The sequence below is a fragment of the Scyliorhinus torazame genome, chromosome 22 (assembly GCF_047496885.1).
Source record: "Scyliorhinus torazame isolate Kashiwa2021f chromosome 22, sScyTor2.1, whole genome shotgun sequence".
In the NCBI taxonomy this organism is placed as follows: domain Eukaryota; kingdom Metazoa; phylum Chordata; class Chondrichthyes; order Carcharhiniformes; family Scyliorhinidae; genus Scyliorhinus; species Scyliorhinus torazame.
In genome coordinates, this window is record NC_092728.1 from 101,996,242 (window position 1) to 102,023,554 (window position 27,313).

Below are 27,313 nucleotides of genomic sequence, written 5' to 3' on the forward strand. Positions count from 1 at the left end.
TGGCGGGGGTTCACTGCCGGCGGGAAAAGGGAATCCCAACAGCCGCAGAATTCCGGCCCTGTTCATCACTAATTGATGCTTCCTTAGCCATTGCTATTTCCTCACCGAGCCTCTCCCTTTCACGTCATTGGTTTGAATTTTGCCAACAAGTCTATTGTGTGGCACTTTCTCGAATGTTGTTTGAAAATCCACTTGCCCAACTTCACCCACACTGACACCAAGTTAGTCAAACACAATTTCTCTTTAACAAAGCCGTGTCGACTTGGCCGATACATTTTCCAAGTGCGAGTCAATTTTGCCTCGATTATAGTCTCCAAAAGGATGAGTTATTTTACATTTGAATTCATCCATCTATAATAATCTTCTAATAATAATAATCTTTATTGTCACAAGTAGGCTTACATTAACACTGCAATGAATTTATTGTGCAAAGCCCCTAGTCGCCACATTCCGACGCCTGTTCGGTTACACAGAGGGAGAACTCAGAATGTCCAACCTGGAGCTGTGAATCAACAGTGTTAACCACAGTGCTACCGTGCCGCCCGTCACAAACTCAGTAAATGCGCACTACGAAAGTAAGCGTGAGTTATTGGCACTTCAGGCAGCATGGTAGCATAGTGGATAGCACAATTGCTTCACAGCTCCAAGGTCCCAGGTTCGATTCCCGGCTAGGGTCACTGTCTGTGCGGAGTCTGCACATCCTCCCCGTGTCTGCGTGGGTTTCCTCCGGGTGCTCCGGTTTCCTCCCACAGTCCAAAGATGTGCAGGTTAGGTGGATTGGCCGTGCTAAATTGCACTTAGTGTCCAAAATTGCCCTTAGTGTTGGGTGGGGTTACTGGGTTATGGGGGTAGGGTGGAGGTGTGGACCTTAGGTAGGGTGCTCTTTCCAAGAGCCAGTGCAGACTCGATGGGCCGAATGGCCTCCTTCTGCACTGTAAATTCTATGAATTATCAATACGACAGACAGTAAAACAAAGTGAATAAATATTAGTTCATGGGGGGAAAAAAAAGGACAATTTATGGTCTACATTCGTCCAACAGCACTCCCAGCACAGAGCTGGGACACTTTGTGTTCCTCTACTGCTTTCCTCTTTGGCATTGCTCCAGGTCAGGCCTGGTGTAATACTCACTGTACTCTGGATAATTGAAAAAAAAACAACCGTAAATTTTGTGGACTCAAGTCCCGACTCCAGGGACTCGAACGTAAAATCTAGGCCGACACTCCAAGTGCAGCACTGTGGGTGTGGTGTGCTCCATTGTCAAAGGATGTGATGTTCAGCGGAGGTCTTGTCTGCCTACACATGTGGGCGTAAAAGATTCCATGGCGCTGTTTCAAAGGCAGCGGAGTTCTCACCAGAGATCTGGTCAATATCTGACTCTCAATTGATATCAAACAACGGATTGTCTGCTCATTATATTACAGCCGGTTGGTGAAAGCGGAGACCAGAAGTGAATCTTTACTCAGTCTTAGATTTATTCGCAAAGTGAATCATTATAAATATATAACTCCTGACCCTACAGCCCACCACCAGTGCCAATAAGAGTCTCTTTATATGCGCACAAGTAATTATCCAACAAATGTTCTCCCACATGTATACACTCCATGTACGCTTTCAGCGGAGGCGATGGTGAAGTGGTAATGTCACGGGATTCGTAATCCAGAGGCCCCAGGCTAACACTCTGGAGGCACAGGTTCAAATCCCACCATGGCAGCTAGGGGAATTTAAATTCAATTAATAAAGCATGTAGAATTAAAAGCTAGTCATTAAGAATGATGATTATGAAACCACTGCCTGTCGATATTAAAAACCCATCTGGTTCACGAATGCTCTTTAGGGAAGAACATCTGCTGTCCTTGTCAGGCCCACAGCAATGTGGTTGACTCTTAACTGTCCTCTGAAATAGCTTTGCAAACCATTCGGTTGTGGGCGGACACACATCAGAAAGAAGTTCAAAGAATATGCAATTAAGTAGGTCGTTAAACATTGTAGCCATTTGAAGTTAGTTGGTTTCTTGTGGAATCTTGGAATTGATTGTATTCAGGCCTGCACTTTATGAACATATAAAATAGCAGCAGGATGAGGCCATTGGTTCTTCTAGCCTGCTCTGCCATTTGGTAAGATCTGTTTGTGTTTCAGCTCCACACTAACCTTTGATATGCCACCTTATCAAATGTCTTCTGAAAATCCAAGTATGTCCAAAGGCTCCCGTCTATACCCACCACATGTTACTCCTTTAAAGAACTTTAATAAATTGGTCCAACTTAGTTTTCCTTTCACAAAACCATGTTGACTCTTCCTGATTAGCTTGAGCTTTCTAAGTCCCCAGCTATCACCTTGTTGATTATCAATTCTAACACTTTACCCCAGGATAGGATCGACATCAAGCTAACTGTGTCTTTATTGAAGACACTCTTTTGTTTCCTGAGTAAGGGGGGGTGGGGGGGCGGGAAGGGAGCAAGAGATAGCCCACTGCTTTCTTCCAGCAGTCTGTTCAGAAGACAGTCTTGTTTCTTTTCTGTCTTGCTTGTTCTTTTTTGCCTCTGCTTGGCAGAACTAGTTTTAAACCTCCTCTCAGTATATTCTGGATGGAAATTCATTTAACATGTCTTGCATTCATTGTTGGAATGCCATTTTTTGTTGTTTGTATCCACAAATCCATTGACACATGTCAGGATATAAATGAACATGAGATGGGATTATTTTGTCCTCCAAGGGGTGGGGGTTGGATGCCTGATGAGTATCTGATCAAAGTCTAGCCTCTTTCACCTTTAATGTATCCTTTCAAGAATGTCTCTGTTTGACACCTCTTCAAACAGCGGTCTGCAGTGCAACTCATGCGGATCTTCGCGAAAAGTGGTCAAATTTACAGTATCAGCCATCAGGTGACTCATGGCAGCCATTTTATTCATTAGTGTCTTTTCTTCTATTTTTTAAAAGGAACAGGACTTCTTTAAATATATTGGTGGTTAGCTGCTGAATATGTAGGTAGCTCTCACTCAGTCAGTTTCCTGTCGTTGTGATACCAAGGGCTGGATTCTCCGCTTCAGGGATTATGTCCCCATGCCGTCATGAAAACTGTGGTCTTTCACGGCAGAAAAACTGGCATCAAAAGGGCACAGATTCACCACCCTGCAGGGGGCTAGCAGGCAGCTGTCGTGGAGCTCGCAGCTCCTGCTGCCGAAACGGCCCCCCACACTTCCGGGCCAGAGGCCGCGCATGTGCACGGTGGCGGCCTCCAGTGGCCACGCCCTGCTCCATGGCAGACTCAGACCGCGGACCTGGACCATGGAAAGAGTGCCCCCTATCGGCTGCTCGCCTGACCTAGACCGCCCGCACAAAAAAGCCCAGTCCCGAATGAGGTCCCCCCCTCCCCTCCGCCCTCCGACCGGCCCTTCCCGAGTGTGGCGGCCCTGGACTGAGTCAGCAGCCGCCACGCGGTATCACGGACCATGAGTGGTCCACGCAGTCGGGAATTTGGTCGGTTGGGGGCGGAGAATAGCGGGGCGGACCTCTGGCAATGGCCTCAGGTGGGTGGACAATTGGCGAATACGCCGCTTTTCGGGAGGGGGGGGCGGAGAATCGTCGAACCGGTGCCGGTGCTGATTTAATGCGTGAAACTGTATTTGCCGCCCTGTCGCCGAACGCGATTTCGGCGTCGGGGTGCAGAGCATCCAGCCCTATATCTCTTGATGCCCTTACTGAATAAAAATCTGCCAATTTCAGCCTTGAAAATTTCTGCTGACCCCCAGGGCGAGATTCTCCACTCCCGCGCCGGTTGGGAGAATCGCCTGGGCCGCCAAAATTTCCCGGGACGCCGGTCTGACGCCCTCCCGCGATTCTCCCAAGCGGCGGGAACGGCCCCGTCGAGTTCCGTGGGCCGCAGGCCGGAGAATCACCAGAGACACCCAAAATGGCGATTCTCCGGCAACCCCACTATTCTCAGGCCCGGATGGGCCGAGCGGCCAGGCCAAAACGGCGTTCCCCCCGGCGCCATCCACACCTGGTCGCTGCCGTCGGGAACAGCGCGGGAACGCTGGGGGGGCGGCCTGCGGGGGCGGGGGGCGGGGAGGGGGGGATCCTGCACCGGGGGTTACCTCAAATGTGGGGTGGCCCGCAATCGATGCCCACCGATCGTCGGGCCGTCCTCTCTGAAGGAGGACCTCCTTCCTTCCGCGGCCCCACAAGATCCGTCCGCCATCTTCTTGCGGGGCGGACTCAGAGAGGATGGCAACCACGCATGCGCGGGTTGGCGCGAGTTATGCGGTGCCGGCCGCGTCATCTATGCGGCGCCGCCTTTACGCGGGCGACTAGGCCTGGAGCGTTTCGATGATGCGGCCCCGATCCTAGCCCATTGTCGGGGCCTGAATCGGTCGGGATCGGGGCCGTTTCGCGCCGTCGTGAACCTCGACGCCGTTCACGACGGCATGAGCACTTCGGCGCGGGAGTGGAGAATCCCGCCCCCAGTCTCCACAGTCACTTAGATGTTTACATTCACCATCCGGTGAAATGGTGCTGTTCAAATATGCCATTTATTCCCGTCGAATAGCTTACTTTCTAAAAGGTGGGGCGCCCAAATTGAAACCAACGATTGCAAGCCACAAGTTTAACCAAAGGAAAGATGGAAACTCTGCACAAGGCGATCGTGTTTTGAAGTTTTGCTCTGTGGAGGGGGGGCAGGGGGCAGGATTGTTGCCAACTTGTCCACAGTCAGCAATCACCAGCTTAGACTGCGTAAAGTGGCAGCATTCCAAGAGACATTGGGGCAGCACGGTAGCATTGTGGATAGCACAATTGCTTCACAGCTCCAGGGTCCCAGGTTCGATTCCCGGCTTGGGTCACTGTCTGTGCGGAGTCTGCACATCCTCCCCGTGTCTGCGTGGGTTTCCTCTGGATGCTCCGGTTTCCTCCCACAGTCCAAAGATGTGCAGGTTAGGTGGATTGGCCATGCTAAATTGCCCTTAGTGTCCAAAATTGCCCTTAGTGTTGGGTGGAGTTACTGGGTTATGGGGATAGGCGGGAGTTGTGGACCTTGGGTAAGGTGCTCTTTCCAAGAGCCGGTGCAGACTCGATGGGCCGAATGGCCTCCTTCTGCACTGTAAATTCTATGATAATCTATGATGTGAGGCCCCAGTTGTCACATAAAAAAAAACATTCTGGTGACCCAGCCTGAAAGAAACCATTTAATAATACATGGGGTGTCAAAATTAGGCACATTTGTGAACTACAGGGATCAAATTTAATTACAGACGAGTGATGTTTGGCAAGTATAACGGAGCTACAGTTTGAGGGGGGAAGGGGAGCGTGTGTCTGCTTGATTGGAAGTTTCTGGAACTTCAAACCGCTCTCCTCCTCTGCTCAGCGCCTTTCCTCCCCCCCAAACTCCACAGCACGTTACCTGAACACAAAGCTCCACTAAGGTCAGCAACCAGCCGCTGGTGAGAGGAATAGAGTCCCAAAGATGGATAAACCCTGCAGAGTTAAGACCAAACTCTGATTGGCTCATTCTATGTAAATACTTCACTGAATTGTTACAACATAGAGGAGGCCTCTTGACCCATCGAGTTGGTGCCAGCTGTCCGATTGAATAGTTCACCGATAGTGCCATTCCTCCCCTCCTCTCACTTTCCCTCCTAACCCATTTCAGATAATCGTCCAATTCTCTCTCGAACGCTTTGTTACCGCCGCCAGCGCACTAAGCTGCTCCTTCCACCTCACGGCAAACGATTCCTCATCACGGTCATGCCTTGCTTGTAACACTTATTGGGAAATTGACATCTTAGGCAGGACTCTCCCGCAAATCGGCGGGACGGGCCGAACCGGCGCCAAAGACTGACGTGGACCACTCCGGCATCGGGCCTCCCGGAATCCTCCGCACCTCCGGGGGCGAGGCCGGGGCTGGGAGGGGTTGGCGCCGCGCCAACCAGCGCCGAAGGGCCCCCGCCGGCCTGAGTGAGTTGGCGCATGCGCAGGAGCACCAGCGTGCCCTGGCGCATGCGCAGAACCGCAGGCGGTGTTTCCTGCAAATGCGCAGGGGGTTTCTCCTCCACGCTAGCCACCGCGGACCTTTACAGAGGCCGGCGCGGAGGGAAGGAGTGCCCCCACGGCACAGGCCCGCCCGCAGGTCGGTGAGCCCCGATCGTGGGCCAGGCCGGTATGGACCTGGTCTAATGCACGCCGGCGGGACTGGCTGAAAACGGACGGCCGCTCGGCCCATCGGGGCCCGGAGAATCGCCGGGGGGGGGGGGGGGGGCACTGCCACGGCCCCCGACCGGCGCGATCCCCGACCCCGGCCAAAAACCAGCGCCGGAGAATTCGGCAGCCGGCGCCGGAGCAGCGGGGCGGGATTCACGCCGCCCCCCCCGGGCGATTCTCCGACCCGGCCCGGGGGGGCGGGGGGGGGGGGGGGGTCGGAGAATCCCTCCCCTTATGTTTTTTTGAAAAAGGAAAGCATCCCCATGGAATATCGATGCTATTTTCACAAAAAGGAACCCCAGAAGATTCAGGGGCTCGTTTCTGGACAAAATTAAGCAGACATAGCAACATACCTCTGGAGAGTTACTGAGAATGGGAATGACCCTGCAAAGTGTGTGTTAACTGACTAAAGACAGCCCCAAGAAGATGGTATTTCAAATCAAGGCGTTCAGTGACAGTTTTGACTGAAATCCAAAAACATCCAATTACCATTTGCCTTCAAGGAACTGGGAAATAATTCTTCAGGTCCACAATGTTTTCAACCACCATCTTAAGGACTGCAAAGAAGTGGTCTGTTTCTGTTTTACCCTTTGCATAATCTAAGTGCATGTTGCGACTATAGAAATCATATTTTCTCATGTTTGCTCATGTCTGTTACTTCAAGCACAACACCAAAAGGGATAAAACACTCCTCAAAAGTGCACCTTGTTGCAGTAAGTCAAGCGGTGAGAAAAGAAGGAGAATTATCCCACAACTCTCCCTGCCCGTAGCAGCCTCCATTGCATCTTTCACCATTTATCTTGTGGTAAACCACTGTTGCACCTATATTAGGTGATGTACGGTAGGACCAATACTACAGGTAGGTCGGCAGTCCCTGCCTGCTGGCTCCGCCCAGTAGGCGGAGTATAAATGTGTGTGTCCTCCGTGCTGCAGCCATTTCGCCAGCTGCTGTGGGAGGCCACACATCTTAGAGCAAGAAAGCTCAGTTGTATTCAACTCTCGTCTTTGTGCAATTGATCGTGCATCAATTTATTGCTCTAAGATTTTCAAAAGATGGACCTCCGTATCAAGCCGGATCGCCTGCAGCTGGATCCACAATCAAGCGACCAAAAAGGACTTTCAGCACTGGCTAGCTTGTTTCGAGGCGTACATCAACTCGGCGCCAAGCCCTGTTTCGGAGGCTCAGAAAATCCAGGACGCGCCAAACTACGCCAAAGACATGACGCTAGTCAAAGAAAATTACGCTCAGAAGACAAACACGCTCTTCGCCAAGCACGTACTCGCCACTCGCTCTCAACTCCCTGGTGAGTCCATCGAAGACTTCTGGCGGGCCCTAATCCCACTCGTCCGGGACTGTGGACTGTCAGGCCGTTACGGCCACGGAACATTCAACCCTCCATATGCGGGACGCTTTTATATAGAATAGAATATAGAACATTACAGTGCAGTACAGGCCCTTCGGCCCTCGATGTTGTTACGGGTATTGGGTCGGACCTCATACGCCAGCGACTGTTAAAAGGGGCCACGCTCGATCTAGCTGAGACAAAGAAGCTAACGCTCTCTATGACGGTCGCCTCGCGCAACATTCAGGCCTACTCCCCCAGCCGCGCGGCCCACTCCTCCTACGCATCGTGGACCCCACAGACGGCCGCCCCAGCGGGGGCCTTACCCAGCCAATACGCCTGCGCCACTCGCCAGCCAGTGAACTACGGGAGTCCCCGATGTTACTTTTGCAGCCAGCAGAAACACCCCCGCCAACGCTGCCCGGCCCGCGCTGCCCTTTGTAAGGCTTGATGTAAGAAGGGACGCTTCGCCGCGGTGTGCCAGGCCCGTGCAGTCCCCACTATCGCCCCACCCCCCTCGTTTACAGACAATGGGCGCCGCCATCTTCACTTCCCCGGACCACGCGCGGCCAGTGGGCGCCGCCATCTTCTCCCCCTCAGTCCGAGCGCGGCCAGTGGGCGCCGCCATCTTCCCCTCCGTGCAACACGTGCGGCCCATGGGCGCCGCCATCTTGTTCAACCCCCGCCACGTGCGGCCTAGGGCGCTGCCACTTTGTCCTCCTCAAGATCTTCAGACGCCGCCATCTTGTCTCCCCACGGCACTGTGCCCCCCCCGCGCCAGGCCCCCCCCCCCCCCCCCCCCCCCCCCCCCCGGGGCTCCCCATCATCCGACATCAGCGATGACCAACCACGACTCGCCTCAGTGACGATCGACCAGTCTCGTCCGCACAACCTGGCCACCGCATCGACCAGCGTTAAAATCAACAGACACGTGACCTTTTGCCTGCTGGACTCCGGGAGCACCGAAAGCTTCATCCACCCGGATACGGTAAGGCGCTGCTCCCTTGCGGTACACCCCGCCAACCTAAGAATCTCCCTGGCCTCTGGATCCCATTCCGTGGCGATCCGGGGGTACTGTATAGTCACACTCACGGTCCAGGGTGTAGAATTCAGCGGCTTCCGCCTCTACGTCCTCCCTAACCTCTGTGCTGCCTTGCTACTCGGCCTGGACTTCCAGTGCAACATCCAGAGCTTAACCCTGAAATTCAGTGGGCCCCTACCACCCCTTACTGTGTGCGGCCTCGCGACCCTAAAGGTCGATCCACCTTCCCTCTTCGCAAATCTAACCCCGGATTGCAAACCTGTCGCCACCAGGAGCAGACGGTACAGCACCCAGGACAGGTCCTTCATCAGGTCCGAGGTCCAGCGGCTGCTTCGGGAAGGCACCATCGAGGCCAGCAACATTACCACCTGGAGAGCCCAAGTGGTAGTAGTTAAAACTGGGGAGAAACACAGAATGGTCGTGGACTACAGCCAGACCATCAATCGGTATACGCAGCTCGACGCGTACCCCCTCCCATGCATATCTGATATGGTCAATCAGATTGCACAGTACCGGGTCTTCTCAACGGTGGACCTCAAATCCGCCTACCACCAGCTCCCCATTCATAAATCGGACCGTCCATACACTGCCTTCGAAGCAGACGGTCGCCTCTATCACTTCCTCAGGGTTCCTTTCAGCATCACCAATGGGATCTCGGTCTTCCAAAGGGAGATGGACCGAATGGTCGACCGGCACGGTTTGCGGGCCACCTTTCCATACCTAGACAACGTCACCATTTGCGGCCATGATCAGCAGGACCACGATGCCAACCTTGCCAAATTTCTCCGCATCGCCACTCTCCTAAACCTCACCTATAACAAGGAGAAGTGCGTGTTCAGCATGAACCGCTTAGCCATCCTCGGCTATGTGGTCCAGAATGGAGTTCTGGGGCCCGATCCCGACCGCATGCGCCCCCTCATGGAGCTTCCCCTCCCCTACTGCCCCAAGGCCCTCAAACGCTGCCTGGGGTTCTTTTCATACTACGCCCAGTGGGTCCCAAACTGTGTGGACAAGGCCCGCCCACTCATACAGTCCACCCATTTTCCCCTGACGGTCGAGGCACAACAGGCCTTCGCCCGTATCAGAGCTGATATCGCCAAGGCCGGGATGCATGCAGTAGACAAGACACTGCCCTTTCAAGTAGAGAGCGACGCATCAGACGTCGCCCTAGCCACCACCCTCAATCAGACAGGCAGACCGTGGCATTCTTTCCCGCACCCTTCATGCCTCAGAAATTTGGCACTCATCCGTCGAAAAAGAGGCCCAAGCTATCGTTGAAGCTGTGCGGCATTGGAGGCATTACCTGGCCGGCAGGAGATTCACTCTCCTCACTGACCAACGGTCGGTTGCCTTCATGTTCAATAACACACATCGGGGCAAGATCAAGAATGATATGATCTTGAGGTGGAGGATCAAGCTCTCCACCTATAATTACGAGATTTTGTATCGCCCCGGCAAACTCAACGAGCCCCCAGACGCCCTATCCCGAGGTACATGTGCCAGCGCACAAATAGACCGACTCTGGGCCCTGCACGACAGCCTTTGTCACCCGGGAGTCACACGGTTGTACCATATTATCAAGGCCCGCAATCTGCCCTACTCCATCGAGGAAGTATGGAAAATCACCAGGGACTGCCAGGTCTGTGCGGAGTGCAAGCCGCACTTCTACCGGCCGGACCATGCACGTCTGGTGAAGGACTCCCGCCCTTTTGAACGCCTCAGCGTGGATTTCAAATGGCCCCTCCCCTCCACCGACCATAACACGTATTTCCTCAGCGTGGTCGATGAGTACTCCAGCTTCCCCTTTGCCATCCCATGCCCCGACATGACGTCTGCCACCGTCATCAAAGCCCTCAACACAATCTTCGCTCTGTTCGGCTTCCCCGCCTACATCCACAGTGACAGGGGACCCTCATTCATGAGTGATGAGCTACATCAGTTCCTGCTCAGCAGGGGTATCGCCTCCAGCAGGACGACCAGCTATAACCCCCGGGGAAATGGACAGGTAGACAGGGAGAATGGGACGGTATGGAGGGCCGACCAACTGGCCCTACGGTCCAGGAACCACCCGGCCTCCCGCTGGCAGGAGGTCCTCCCTGATTCACTACACTCCATTCGGTCACTACTGTGCACCGCCACTAACAACACACCCCATGAACGTCTTTTTGCCTACCCCAGGAAGTCCATATCCAAGGTGTCGCTCCCGACTTGGCTCGCAGCTCCAGGACCCGTCCTGCTCCGTAGGCACGTCCGACTCCACAAGGCGGACCCATTGGTGGAGAGGGTGCAGTTGCTCCATGCAAACCCCCAGTATGCCTACGTGGCGTACCCCGATGGCCGCCAGGATACTGTCTCCCTCAGGGACCAGGCACCAGCGGGTTCCGCACACACACACCCCTCCGGCCCGGCACCACCCTCCCCTCCCCCGGCGCTCCCAGCAGCTCCCCCAGGACCATCCGTCCTCCCCCTACCCACACCCGAGGATGAAGAGGATTTTGGCACCCTCCCGGGGTCACCAAAGACCAGACCAGCATCGGCATCGCCGCCACCACTGCAGCCCCCCCAGCGGCACATCAAGGCTCCGGACCGGTTAAACCTCGAACTGGTCCACTGGACGTCAAAAGAAATTTTCTACCCCTCAAATATTGTAAATGTAAAACTCATTGTTGTATATAGTTCTCCACCACCCCCACTGGACTCAATTTAACAGGGGGTGAATGTGCTAAACCACTGTTGCACCTATATTAGGTGATGTATGGTAGGACCTGTACTACAGGTACGTCGGTAGTCCCTGCCTGCTGGCTCCGCCCAGTAGGCGGAGTATAAATGTGTGTGTCCTCCATGCTGCAGCTCTTTCACCAGCTGCTGTGGGAGGCCACACATCTTAAAGCAATAAAGCCTCAACTCTCATCTTTGTGCAATTGATTGTGCATCATACCTTAAATCTGTTCCCCTTTGTTCTCGATCCTTCCACCAATAACTTCAATAAAGCATTGCTGCTTCACGGCGCCGAGGACCCGGTTTCGATCCCAACCCCGTGTCACTGACCGTGTGGAGTTTGCACATTCCCCCCATGTCTGCGTGGGTCTCACCTCCACAACCCATAAAGATGGGCAGGGTAGGTGGATTTCTCCTTAATTGGAAAAAACAGAATTGGATACTCTAAAATTATTATTTTTTAATCCACTCCATCCATCTCTTCCTCAGCAGTTCTCAATTTTAATAAGTCAGTAGTACATTTGGACCTGGAGGGTTGGAGACTAAATCACTGCAGGACCCGACTGCTGTCCCACCCCTCCAGGAGTAGGGGGCGCCATAGCATATTGGGAATGTTACTGGGCCAGTAATTCAGAGGCCTGGAATAACGCTTCTGAGGCATGAATTCAAATTGTAGTTATGGAAATTTAAATACAATTAATAAATCTGGAATAAAATGTTAGTCTCATTAATAAAGATCATGGACTTCCCATTTTGTTGTCAAAACCATCTGATTCACCAATGTCCTGGAGGGGCCGAAACCTCCACCCTCACCCTGTATGACCCACACATGACTCCAGATCCACAGCAAACTGCTGGACTATTAACCACTCTCTGAAATGGTCCAGCGAGCCCTGAGTTCAAACAAACGACCAATGATAATAATCTTTATTATTGTCACAAGTAGGCTCACATTAACACTGCAATGAAGTTACTGTGAAAAGCCCCTAGTCGCCACACTCCGGCGCCTGTTCAGGTACACAGAGGGAGAATTCAGAATGTCCAATTCACCTAAAAAGCTCTTCTTTCGGGACTTGTGGGAGGAAACCGGAGCACCCGGAGGAAACCCACGCAGACACGGGGAGAACGTGCAGACTCCGGACAGACCGTGACCCAAGCCGGGAATCGAACCTGGGACCCTGGCGCTGTGAAGCAACCGTGCTAACCACTGTGCTACTGTGCTGGTATATAGAGGGACTGCATGCACGGCTAGCTAAGTTGTAGAGTGTGAGACTCAGAGGGCGGGATTCTCCCCTACCCGAAGGGGCGAGGGGTCCGGCGGGACAACGTGAACCACTCCGGCGTCAGGCCGCCCCAATGGTGTGGAATCCTCCCTGGAGTGGTTTGCGCCCTGCCGGCCGGCGGGAAAGGGGGTTGGCGCCATGCCAACCGGCGCCGAAGGGCCTCCGCCGGCCGGCGCAAGTTGGCGCATGCTCGGGAGTGCCAGTGCGTGCTGGCGTCATCCCCGCGCATGTGCAGAGGGCTTAGTTTCCGCACCGGGAATGGCGGACCGGTACAGCCTCCGGTGCGGAAGGATAGAGTGCCCCCACGGCACAGGCCCGCCCGCAGATCGGTGGCCCCGATCGCAGGCCAGGCCACCGTAGGGGCACCTCCTGGGGCCAGATCCCCCCGCGCCCCCCCCAAGAACCCCGGAGCTCACCCGCGCCGCCAGGTCCCGCCGGTAAGGGACCTACTCCAATTTACGCCGGTGGGACTGGCAAAAGACAGGCGGGACTTTGGTCCATTGCGGGCCGGAGAATCCGAGGCGGGCGGCGTGTCTCACGCTGCCCTGATTTTTGCGGGGGCCGGAGAAGTGAGATTGTAAAGAATGTTATGATCCCAGACCAGACCCCAACAGTGTCCAGGACACTGGACAGAAATGTCAATATTTTATTTTAAATTTGTAAGACTGTGGGGCAAGGATACCTCGGTCCAGGGTTGATAAAACAAAGTCATATGGATATGTTATATTAAAACAAACTTTATCACAGTATTTAAATCTTTAACATCACCCAGAAAATAGCTGACAATTACCCCTTAAACAATACTACTCAACACAGTGAATACTTAATTGCTATCTTTATTCCCACTGAAACAAGAAAACAGCCTTCTCAGTTCTCAATCCACCCTAAATACCAGTGGCACAGAGGAATACTTGCTTCACAGAGTTATTCTTTGAGAAAGGGATCTTTGACACTGCTTTACAGAAAAGATCTGACTCCTGTCAGAGACTCTGGCTGTCTGTCTTCAAAAGCTGTTTCAACGGGCATGTTTCAGCATGTTGGAGGGGAACCTGCAGGTGGTGATGTTCCCAGGTATCTGCTGCCCTTGATCTTCTAGATGGTAGTGGGTTTGGTAGGTGCTGCCTTCAGCCTCCATCTTCCTGTGTACCAGGTCTGACCCCAACCAGTGGAGGGTTTCTCCCCCCCCCCCCCCCCAGATAGGGAGGGGCAAGGCCATGGAAGAATTGGAAAAGAAGGAAGATAATTTAAAATGGAGTCCACTATATTACCTGCCGCCACGTTGGAAGCTGGCAATGTCATGGGCCCATTGTCATCTGTAAACTTTTACCAAGAAGTGACCAATGATGGAAACAAAATTCTTATTAAAGCTCAGGAGACCCGAGAAGGTAAATTCAAACGGCAGTTTATTTTCAACCAAACGAAAAGGCCGCGACGCGGGGCACAGCACAAAGGTCCCGACCAGGACTACCGACCATGCCGGTCCCAATCCAGGCCGGCTTTTAAGAGGTGATTCTACGAGCACCAGCTGATGGGCCCATTAGCTGGGGGAGCTCGTATTCCACGAGCGAAATTCTCCATCCCGCCCCGCCACATTTCTGCCCCGACCCGCCGGCGGGATGCTCCGTTACACCGGCCGGTCAATGGGGTTTCCCATTGTGGGGCAGCCCCACGCCGTCGGGAAACCCCCCGGGCGCCGGCAAAACGGAGACTCCCGCCGGTGGAGAATGACGCCCCACAAGTCGTATTCCACAGTTCTAGTCGCCTCATTTTAGGAAGGATGTGGAAACTTTGGAAAAGGAGCAAAGGAGATTTACCAGGATGTTGCCTGGAATGGAGAGTAGGTCTTACAAGGAAAGATTGAGGGAGCTAGGCCTTTTCTCATTAGAACGGAGAAGGATGAGGGGCGACTTGATAGAGGTTTATAAGATGATCAGGGGAGTAGATAGAGTAGACAGTCAGACATTTTCCCCGGGTAGAACAAACAAGGAGACATAAATTTAAGGTGAATGGTGGAAGATATAGGAGGGATATCAGAGGTAGGTTCTTTACCCAGAGAGTAGTGGGGGCATGGAATGCACTGCCTGTGGAAGTAGTTGAGTCGGAAACATTAGGGACCTTCAAGCGGTTATTGGATAGGTACATGGATTACGGTCGAATGATGGGGTGTAGATTAATTTCTTCTTAATCTAGGACAAAAGTTCGGCACAACATTGTGGGCCGAAGGGCCTGTTCTGTGCTGTATTTTCTATATTCTATGTTCTAAGTCTAATAGGGAGACCAATTGGGTCATCCCCGTAGGTCTTGTGAGGGTTACTGTATTCCTTCCCTCGAAGTCTGAAGGTTCCCCCCTGTCTCTGGATGCAGAGAGCATTTCCTTGTGGCTTTGCCCATTCTTGTGCTCCTGTGGCTACGGGGCTGGTCGGGGGGTGGGGGCCTGTAATGCGTCGGGGAGCTTTGTTCCCACGGCCAACATCTGAGGGGTCCTGTCAGGGGTCCATCTCTGTCCTCTGAAAGTATTGAGGATTCTGTATCCATATCTGGTGCTGAATCTTCCTCCTCCTGTTGACCTGGGCCCAGGCTCCTGGAGAGATGTGCTCCTTGGCAGATGGTATGCGAGGGGTGGGGGGGGGGTGGGGGGGGGGTGGCGGGGGGGGGGGGGGGGGTGGGGGGGGTGGCGGGAAACGACTCATTTGGTGGGGCTACCTCTGGAGTGGGAGTTCTGCCGTTGAGGTGTCCATATGCTTGCGGACGGTCCGTTCTCTGGTCATGACCCTGTAGGGGATCAGCCCCATTTTCTCCACTACGGTTCCTGGTATCCAACAGGTGCGATCACCAAAAATCTGGATGTCGACTGTGTCCCCTGGTTTGAATCCTCCATCCTGCTTCCGATGGTCACGATGCTTCTCCTGGAGGTCTTGTTTCTTTTCCAGCTCCCGGCCAAGGTTGGGAAATGTCAAGCTTAAACAGGTCCGGAGTCGTCAACCCATTAGTAGCTCCGGCCGTGTTACCCTGGTCGTAACGTGTGGTGTGGGTTGATAGTTAAATAAGAAATGTGCCAGTTTTGTTTCGACTGACCCCCATTGATATGGGGTGGCTCCAATGTGCTCCACCCCATAAAGGGTGGGATGATGGCAGAGTGGTTAGCACTGCTGCCTCACAGAGCCAGGGACCTGGGTTCAATTCTGACCTCGGGTGACTGTCTGTGCGGAGTCTGCACTTTCTCCCTGTGTCTGCGTGGGTTTCCTCCGGGTGCTCCGGTTTCCTCCCACAGTCCAAAGATGTGCGGGATAGGTGGATTGGCCATGATAAATTGCCCCTTAGTGTCCAAAAGGATGTGTAGGTTTGACTAAGGAGTTAATGGGATACGACGGAGGAGTGAGCTTGGATGAAGTACTCTTTCATAGGGTCGGTGCAGTTTTACAAATTTACAATCCGGGATCCTAATATTGGGCATAGATGCCATCAGTGTCCATGGGGGCAGAAGGAATTGATATCACAGTGCTGCAAGAGGATGAATGACCTTATTCACTTCACCAAGGTAAATCTTATCAATGGTCGCATAATCCACGAAGATTCCAATATGCCAGGGTCGAAGGACCAAGTGGCAATTGCAGTCCCACTTCAGCGCATCCACGCTGAGATGGGGTGACCACTGTGCCTCCTTCACCCTCAGCAGACATGTGAGCAGACATGTGACATCGCAGAGAAGGGGGGTGGGTTGTGGGTGGGGAGGAGGAAGGGGAACCCGATGTAGGCACAGAGGGAATCCTCTCCACGGACGCCTGTGAGCCGAGCAAGGCCCTAAAGGCAAGTCCCGACTTTTGTATGCCATGTTGGTGCAGGTGTGTTCTGGGCCACCGTGTTTTCCCTACTGACGCAATGGAGAGTTGGTCATGAGGGGGGCGGGCAGATTCTGGTTGCGTCTTCATTTGGATCCCAGTACCGGGATGCAAATCGGTTTCATGCCAGCCTCCAGCAGGATTCCCGATCCGCCATGGTGGGCATCGTCCTAAGATCCCGCTGTGGTTACACGCCAACGTGAAACCCGTTTCCGGGCCTCTTGCTGAATTCTCCCCCACACCACCCGCCATTGACTCCATGGGCGGCACCATGGGAGAATTCCACTCTATATGTGTAGCGCATTTCATAGAATTTACAGTGCAGAAGGAGGCCATTCGGCCCATCGAGTTTGCACCGGCTCTTTGAAAGAGCACCCTACCCAAGCCCACACATCCACCCTGTCCCCATAACCCAGTAACCCCACCAAACACTAATGGCAATTTTGGACACTGAGGGCAATTGAGCACGCCAATCCACCTAACCTGCACATCTTTGGACTGTGGGCTGTGGGAGGAAACCGGAGCACCCGGAGGAACCCCACGCACACACGGGGAGAATGTGCAGACTCCGCACAGACAGTGACCCAAGCCGGGAATCGAACCTGGGACCCTGGAGCTGTGAAGCAATTGTGCTAACCACTATGCTACCGTGCTGCCCCTTTGGGAGGAAGATATGACTGTAGTTCCCAAAGTTCTCCATTACCGGTGTTTTCTTCACCTCATGTCTGCATCTGATCTAGACTGATTGAGGGAGATTGATTGCTGTAATGAGATAGCGACGCCATTGTCATTGGATCATGGAGTTGCCAGAATGACAGACAGTACACGCGATTAACATTATGGAGCAGGATTTTCTGACACCCCTCCCCCCCAACTCTCCGTGGCACATTTTCCATGGTGGAGGCGGCCCGCATTTGATCGGCGGTGGGATCTTCTAGTCCCGTCGATGTCTACAGCGTTTTGCACGCCCCATATCTTCTGCTGCTGGAGAATCCCCCAGGGTGGGTCGTCATTGGTGGGTCCGGAAAATCCCGCCAGCGGAAAGGCTGGAAAATCTCAGCCACAGTCTTTTGTTGTCCAGCAGTTCTGATGTTTCTAATGTGGCAAAGTGCGGTTGGTGAGGAACTTCACTGCCAGACATGCGGACGAAAAGGTTGTGGTGCGCTGCCCGCCATTTTGTTTCGTGTGAAGCAAATGTAATTGAAAATATGCTGAAATCTTCAGGTACTATATCACTTTAATCTGGACCAACTTCTCAACAGGAGCAAGTACTCTCCCCGTAAATAATTTTCAAAAATACAATTGAATTTCATTGTAACTATGAGATCATTCCAGCCCAGAGATCTGTAATTCACAACCGTCGCTCTGAAGTAGAGGCATCTACACTTGGATCATGTCCCGGCCGATTTTCCTCTCGCTCCGTGGCAGGTTCTGCAGGGGTGGAGGGTGGCTAGCCGACGGCCAGCGGTGGGATCATCTGGTCCTGCCATTGTCAATGGTTTCCCGTTGAACGCACCCCTCGCTGCCGCGTAAGATGTCACCAGTGTCAGCATCCTGAAAATCCAGCCCATTGGCCGGCATTCTCCCATTCCGCGCCATATGGGAGAATCGCCGTTCGCGCCATATTTTCCTGCGGCGACGGTCCGAGGAGCGGAGAATCGGCTGCATTTGCGCCTGCGCATTTGACGCGGCGCCGGTCGTGAGCCGCTGTCCGTGGCCGGGCTGCCAATTCTCCGGCCTTGATGGGATGAGTGGCCGCGTGGAAACTTTGATTCCCTCTCCACAGATGCTTCCAGACCTGCTGAATCTTTCCAGCATTTTCTGTTTTTATTTCAGTTTTCCAGCATTTGCGGTATTTTGCTTTTAATTCACCATAGTCACTCACCCCCTCACTCACCTAAAGCCTGTCCACCATCTACAGGGCACAGGTCAGGAGTGTGATGGAATACTCTCCACTTGCCTGGGTGAGCTCAGCTCCAACAACACTTGGGAAGCTCGACAACATCCGGGACAAAGCAGCCCCGCTGGATCAGCGTCCCTTCTACCACCTCAAACATTCCTTCCCTCCACCACTGAGGCAGAGTGGCAGAAGCGTGTACATCTACCAGATGCACTGCAGCCAATCCCCAAAGCTCCTTCAACAGTACCTTCCAAACTTATGACCTGTATTGTGAAAAATGGCAGCAGTTACACGGGAACACCACCCCCTGCAAGTCGCTCACCGTCCTAACTTGGAAATGTATTACTGTGTCTTCACTGTCACTGGAGTAAAATCCTGCAACTCCCTCTGTAATAGCACTGTGCGCGGACCTGTGTGACATGGACTGCAGCGGTTTAAGGTGACTCACTCACTCACTACCTCCTCAAGGGCAACAAACGGCGGCTTAGCCAACAACTCTTGCATCCCAAGAAAAAAAATCAAGAAAGAACCCGAAAGATGTGCTTGTTAGGTGAATTGGACATTCTGAATTCTCCCTCGGTGTCTCCGAACAGGCGCCGGAATGTGGCGACGAGGGGATTTTCACAGTAACTTCATTGCAGTGTTAATGTAAGCCTACTTGTGACACTAATAAAGGTTACAGGCGGGATTCTCTCTTCTGTGGACTATGTCCCCACGCAGTCGGGAAAAGCGGCGCCAACCACTCCGTCGACAGCCCCCGAAAGTGAGGAATTCTCCAAATTTTCTGGGGCTAGGTTGCCGCTGGAGTCGTTGGCGCCGCTCCAGCCGGCGCCAAAGGGCGTGCGCGAGTTTGTGCATGCGCGGAACGGCCAGAGTGATCCCGTGCCCCTGCACACTTACCTGCCAGGTCCCCACACTTACCTGCCAGGTCCCCACACTTACCTACCAGATCCCCCACACTTACCTGCCAGGTCCCCACACTTACCTACCAGATCCCCCACACTTACCTACCAGATCCCCCACACTTACCTGCCAGGTCCCCACACTTACCTGCCAGGTCCCCACACTTACCTGCCAGGTCCCCACACTTACCTACCAGATCCCCCACACTTACCTGCCAGGTCCCCACACTTACCTACCAGATCCCCCAGGGGGGCCGGAGAATCCCGGCCTCTGTCTCCTCTATCATACATTACGCTGCACAAGCAGGTGTTGGCTCCTGTCTATTTGCTAGTGTCAGCAAACAGAAAATGCTTCGAGACAGCTGGAGATTAAAATGTTATTGTCACTTAAGCTTGGCAGTGATATTACTGTGATAAACCCACATATTGCAGACGGTATTATTTTACCAATTCCTTCACACAGATTTGGAAGGAGAGCAATTCGGCTCCCATCTTCTGATTCGTTCCCTCCAACATGACTTGCCTGTTTGCAGTTAATTCCAGATGTTCCTCGTTAATTGAACAGGAAAAGCAATCAACCAAAAACCTCCAGATATTTCAGCTGGCAAACGTACCTGTAATCACTACACATCTAGGCTGAGGCCTAGGTTTGTGGGTGTATCCTAGTCTTCCAAACCGTAACCCTCCTTGACTTTCTGTGAGTCAATTCTGACTGAACTCTACCCCCTGGAGTTCTTGGGTGATCGAATTCAAACAAGTGAAATTCTTAAGCGGCTTGACCGGGTAGATGTCGGGGAAATGTTTCCCTTGGCTGGAGATGTCTAGCACGATGGGGTCACAGCCTTAGACTAAGGGGTTGGCCATTCCGGACTGAGATGAGGAGAAATTTCTTCACCCAGGGGGCTGTGAATTTTAGAACTATCTTCCCCAGCGTCCCGGGGATGCCCAGTCATTGAGTATGCTTCAGTCAGAGGTCCACAGATATTTTGGGTGCTAAAGGGAATTAAGGGATACAGGAATAATGTGGTAGCAGGTGAAGCTGGGTCATGATCTCGTTGGATGGAGGAGCTGACTCGAAGGGCTGAATGGCCTCCGACTCCTTCTACTTCTTATTGCTTCCTTTGCTTGTGAAGGAGAGTCGGTGAACTGGAAGAGGCGGACTGCTTCCTGGCTTCTGTATGGTACAACGCGGTAGCACAGTGGTTAGCACTGTTGCTTCACAGCGCCAGGGTCCCAGGTTCGATTCCCGACTTGGGTCACTGTCTGTGCGGAGTCTGCACGTTCTCCCCATGCCTGCGTGGGTTTCCTCCGGGTGCTCCGGATTCCTCCCACAAGTCCCGAAAGACCTGGGGCGAAATTCTCCTACCCGCCCCGCCACATTTCTGCGCCGACCGGCCGGCGGGAGTCTCCGTAACACCGGCCGGTCAATGGGGTTTCCCATTGTGGGGCAGCCCCACGCCGTCGGGAAACCCCCGGGCGCCGGCAAAACGGAGACTCCCGCCGGCGGAGAATGACGCCCATGCTGTTCGGTGAATTGGACATTTTGAATTCTCCCTCTGTGTACCCGAACAGGTGCCGGAGTCTGGCGACTAGGGGCTTTTCACAGTAACTGCATTGCAGTATAAATGTAAGCCGACTTGTGACAATAATAACGATTATTATTATTACTACCTCTCTTGATATAATTCTGCTGATATTACTGTGGACAACAATTTCCCTTTAACACCCTGACAGCTTTAAATTCATTTTCTTTTTGCAGCTTTTTCCCTCTTAAAGTTAGTGGTTTTATCACAACACGGTAGCATTGTGGATAGCACAATTGCTTCACAGCTCCAGGGTCCCAGGTTCGATTCCCGGCTTGGGTCACTGTCTGTGCGGAGTCTGCACGTTCTCCCCGTGTCTGCGTGGGTTTCCTCCTTGTGCTCCGGTTTCCTCCCACAGTCCAAAGATGTGCAGGTTAGGTGGATTGGCTGTGATAAATTGCCCTTAGTGTCCAAAATTGCCCTTAGTGTTGGGTGGGGTTACTGGGTTATGGGGATAGGGTGGAGGTGTTGACCTTGGGTAGGGTGCTCTTTCCAAGAGCCGGTGCAGACTCGATGGGCCGAATGGCCTCCTTCTGCTCTGTAAATTCTATGATATAACGACTTGGTTCCTGACTCGATCGTGACAACCCAATCTGGAAGCTTACTCTCAGCTTACAAGCGCGCGCCCTGTTTAATTTGTCTCGATCCCATGTTCGTTGACCTCCCACGTGACCTCTTGTAATTATTCCGACATCAGCAGCAGCAAAAACCGTGGCGTGCGAAACGCCAGCCGCAATGTTTCCTGTCGGCCCTTAAAAGAGAAAGAATTGCACCTGGGTGCTTTCCTTTCTTTGTGAGGCACTTAGATGGCCGGCCACTGTTGGTGCGCGAGATACTCAAGAATGGCAGTTCGCAACCACCCAGCGTGAAACGGGGGTTGTCGAGACTCAACAAAGAACAAAGAACAAAGAAATGTACAGCACAGGAACAGGCCCTTCGGCCCTCCAAGCCCGTGCCGACCATACTGCCCGACTAAACTACAATCTTCTACACTTCCTGGGTCCGTATCCTTCTATTCCCATCCTATTCATATATTTGTCAAGATGCCCCTTAAATGTCCCTATTGTCCCTGCTTCCACTATCTCCTCCGGTAGCGAGTTCCAGGTACCCACTACCCTCTGCGTAAAAAACTTGCCTCGTACATCTACTCTAAACCTTGCCCCTCTCACCTTAAACCTATGCCCCCTAGTAATTGACCCCTCTACCCTGGGGAAAAGCCTCTGACTATCCACTCTGTCTATGCCCCTCATAATTTTGTATACCTCTATCAGGTCGCCCCTCAACCTCCTTCGTTCCAGTGAGAACAAACCGAGTTTATTCAACCGCTCCTCATAGCTTATGCCCTCCATACCAGGCAACATTCTGGTAAATCTCTTCTGCACCCTCTCTAAAGCCTCCACATCCTTCTGGTAGTGTGGCGACCAGAATTGAACACTATACTCCAAGTGTGGCCTAACTAAGGTTCTATACAGCTGCAACATGACTTGCCAATTCTTATACTCAATGCCCCGGCCAATGAAGGCAAGCATGCTGTATGCCTTCTTGACTACCTTCTCCACCTGTGTTGCCCCTTTCAATGACCTGTGGACCTGTACTCCTAGATCTCTTTGACTTTCAATACTCTTGAGGGTTCTACCATTCACTCGAGCACCAGTCGGATGAGGGTGGTAACACTTTCATTTATTGCAGCCATACATGGCGCAAAGAAGTACTTTACCCCCTCGATTCTTTTAATAATAATTTTCTCCCCCCCCCCCCTCCTTTTCCCAAGGTGCTGATGTCTCTGACATATAATATCCAACTGGACCCGACAACTTCGGATTGTCACGATGCTGAAGTTAGAGCCTTAAACTGGGAATATTGACAGACTGCGGAGGCCATTGAAGCCAACCCCAATCTTGGTGGGAACCGAGGTTGGTTTTTGATTGGCAGGTTCTCTGGCCCAGTTGTGCTGAAGTCACCTTATGGAGTGTTTACTGCCACCCTGACTGAGATCAGTTGATTTGGAACTGGCTGAGATCTGAAAGTTGGTTTGTCTGTTTCGTTTGGGACAACGCTGCAGCATGTCAGTGCCTTTATTCAGGAGGCCATTGGAATAAACGGGTTATTTGCCCCTTATTCGCGTCATCATTACCGCTAGACCCAACTATTCCAACATACCCCTGGCTGTTCTCCCATATTCTCCTCTCTGTAAAACGGAAGTCATCCAAAGCTCTGCTGCCTGTGTCTTAACTCTCAGCGCGTCCCATTGCCCTATCACCCCTGTGCTTGCTGACCCTACATTAGCTCCAGTTCAAGCAACACCTGGTTCCAAAGTTGTTTTCAAATCCTTCTGAAGGCCTCACCCCTCCCTATCTCTAATTTCCTCCAGCTCCACAACCCTCCGAGACCTCTGCGCTCCTCTAATTCTTACCTCTACCGTTGATGACTGCGCCATTCGTTGCCTCGGTCCTAAGCTCTAGAATACGGGCCCTAAAACACGCTGCCCCTCTACCTCGCGTTCCTCCTTTAACACGGTCCTTAAAACCTACCTCTTTGACTCAACATTTGACCCAATATTTTCTTACGTGGCAACATACTTTACATTATAAATCTCCTGTAAAGTGTCTAGGGCCATTTTATTACATTAATATGCAACATAATATAAATTGTTTTGTTCAACACACAGGACTGAGATGAGGTGAAATTACTTCACGCAAAGGGTGGTGACTCTTTGGAATTCTCCACCGCAGAGCATTGTGGGTGCTCTACCGTTGAATATATCTAAAGCTGGGATAGGCAGATTTTTGGTCGCCCAGGGAATTAAGGGATATGGAGAGCAGGCGGGAAAATTAAGGTGAAGCGCCAAACCAGCCACGATCATACTGGATGGTGGAGCAGGCTCGATGGGCCGAGTGGCCTGCTCCTGCTCCTAATTCTTGTGCTCACACGAGTGAGGTAGCACATGCCGTTGAGCAGAAATCAAAGGCAGATCAGAGCTCCTTAAAATTCTCTTGCTCCATCTGCATCATGCATTGCTTCAACCTTGGCCACCTGAAAATTATGTGAAGCGGGAGTCCCATAACAGGGGACCTGACCTTAAAATTAGAGCAAGTGTTATGGGCCAGGGTTTAGAGAACGCTAAAGTGTATCATGGAGTTCACCTGACCCACGACTTTTACTAGATTGTGGTATGGGGAGCACACGGCCCACTCTACAGGTGTGGTGCAGCGGAAATTTGAAAGTAATTTTTAAAGCAAAACAATGTTTATTCTATGAACTCAGTTAACCTTTTTAAAACATACAGTGAACATTTTAGCAACCATTAATTCAAATACATCCCCAAAGACTACAACACTCTAAGTTATCCTTAGACTTTCCTTTTACATCCATAAGACAAAAAACCTTTTTACAGAAGCACATCAGGTTTAAATTCACTACTGAGAGCGGTTATCACTCTGAATTCACCAAATGATCTAGAGATAGCCTTTGGATTGCAGAGAGATCAAAATTACCCCTTCTTTGGCTGGCTTCAGCTCCAACATTAAAACAAAACTAAAAAACACAGACACACCCAAGCTTTTCCTCAAAACGAAACTGAAAAGCAGAGCAGAGCTCAGCTCCACCCACACGCTGACATCACTGCAGCCACTTGAGCAGACAAGCAATTCTTAAAGTGACGTTCCCATGACACCAGGCCATTCAGGAATGTTCAATAATTCCTTCATACAAAGAAGGATTGGTCACCAGGAACTCCCAAAATGCTGAGGCGGGTTGACAAGCAGCGGGTGGGGGGGGGGGGGGGGGGGGGGGGGGGGAGTTTGTCAATCAAAACTTTTAAAACCGAGACTGATGGATTTTAAGGAAGGATGCCAAGAGTTGGTAAGTATTAAGACTCAGGATGGGTAGATAACGGGTTGAGGCAGCAGGAGGAACCCTCAATCCAGACTTTCCAAATGAAGATTTCACCAAATGCTTTTCCTCAGCGGAAGGGAATCATGATGCCCAAAAAATGATATTCGCAATGGCATTAACCTCCTAAGAGAGAGAGGTGTTGGAAGTATCACAACAGCTGGTACATTTCGCAACCTTCATTGAACATACACCTATTACCCAATAGGGTATTTCACTATTGATCCTTAAATACCAAACCTTTACTTCTATGGGTCTGATGAGCAAAAAGAACAGGAATGGTTTTTGACCATTAGGGGCGCTTGGACCTACACACTTGGATCCATTCACCATGTCCGCAGGTAGAAGTGGACCATAAATCATTGGTTTCTGGTGTCTTCGAGCAATAGTGAACGACAGTTAATATGAATATTATTCAGATTATGTTATTTGGCCTGAGTTGCATTCAGCTTCAAAGTTTGTTTTGTTATAACCTGCCTGCTTACCATTGGCTGGGGACTAATGACAATCCCACATTCCTGTGGGAGTATGAGCTTCCCCAATGAGGGGGGGCAGAGAAATCATTAGCAGACTCCCTGTATAAATGAAGCTGGCCAGTTTGGAACCAGGAGGAAGGAGTGAGCAGCAAGCGAAGTTGCTGCTGCTTTTGTGTATATATGTTATTGTAAATAAATGTTATTTCTTTGTATCCTTAAAACTCGTGCTGGATTCTTCGTGGCCCTCACAAAACTGGCGACGAGGGTTAAAGTGAATAGCTGTCTACACTGCTGAAGCCACCTCCCTGGATTTTTGTTGGATACAGGTTGGAAGTTGTTTTCTATTACACCATGCCTCTGTACGGACGTTTGGATGTTTTTGATGCTGCGCTGGAAAGCTGGAACCAGTACACACAACGGATGCGTTACTATTTCCGGGCAAACAATATCACCGGAAACGAGCACCAGGTGGTCATATTGCTCACCGCCTGCGGCCCGCATACATTTGGGGTAATTAGGAGCCTTATGTACCCAGCTGCGCCGGACACCAAAACGTTTGATGAACTTGTGAATTTAGTGGGGCAACATTTTAACCCAACCCTGTCCACGATAGTCCAATGTTACCGGTTTAATACCGCTGAGAGGACCCCAGGAGAATCCCTTGCCGACTTTCTATCCAGGCTACGCAGGATTGCGGAGTACTATGACTATGGTGAGACCTTGTCAGAAATGTTACGCGACCATTTGGTTTGCGGTATTAACAATGCGGCCACCCAGAGAAAGTTGTTAGCTGAGCCAACATTGACTTTTCAACAGGCCATTCAAATAGTATTGCCCCGGGAGAGCGCAGAACGAGGAGTGCAGGAGCCACAGGGAATGGAGGTGCATGCCTTGGGGCGCAACCCCTTCCGTCCGAAAATGTCCCCCCGCATTCCTGCGGTACCTTGGGCGAGGCGACGTCCGGATCGACGGCAGTGGCCGTCGGACATTCCTCCCCGAAGGGAACCTTCTCCAGAACCAATGGATGAGGAGCCATGTCCGTGTCAGACTTGTAGGCGCCGACCCCGTCGCGGACGCCGGTCCTGGGGGCGCCAGAGGCGCCGTAGTTCCGACCGAAACTGGGACCAGCCCAGGGGCCGTACCTTCCATGTGGATGAACCTGCGGCGACTACTCCTGAGGACGTGGAGACGGAGGACGACTGCCTGCAGCTGCATTGTGTGGCAGCTCCCCATGTGGCCCCCATTAAGGTGACAGTACGGGTCAATGGCCACCCACTGGAGATGGAGTTGGACACTGGCGCAGCGGTCTCCGTGATCGCCCAGAGGACATTCGACCGCATCAAGCAGGGTATACAGGCCCTTACATTAACCGACACACAGGCCAGGTTGGCCACCTACATGGGGGACCATTGGACATTGCAGGAACTACGATAACCCCTGTTGTTTATGGACGCGGTTCCCACTTATCGTGGTGCGCGGCCATGGGCCCAGCCTGTTGGGTCGGGACTGGTTGCGCCATTTGCGGTTGCAGTGGCAGCACATTCTCCAAACAGTTTCTGGAGGGTTGACAGGTGCTAGGATGATACCCAGATGTATTCCAACCCGGTTTGGGAAAATAAAAGGGGCCGTAGCTCATATCCAAGTTGAACCAGGAGCCACGCCGCGCTATTTCCGGGCACGCCCAGTGCCTTACGCCTTGCTCGAGAAGGTAGAAGGGGAGCTCACTCGTTTGGAGACTTTGGGTATTATCAGGCCCGTCCGTTTCACTGACTGGGCAGCACCAATTGTACCTGTAATGAAGCCAGATGCCACAGTTCGCTTGTGCGGCGACTATAAACTTACAGTGAATACGGCTTCCCGACTCGACCGATACCCAATGCCTCGCATAGAGGATCTCTACGCGAAGCTTGCAGGCAGACTCTCGTTCACAAAATTAGGTATGAGTCACGCCTACCTGCAGTTGGAGCTGGACTCTGCCTCCCGACCATATGTAACGGTTAATACACACCAGGGCCTGTATAAATATACACGTTTGCCCTTTGGAATATCCTCTGCCTGCGCTATTTTTCAACGCGTAATGGAGGGCATTTTGAGAGGTTTACTGCGTGTCGCTGTCTACTTAGATGACGTTTTGATCACAGG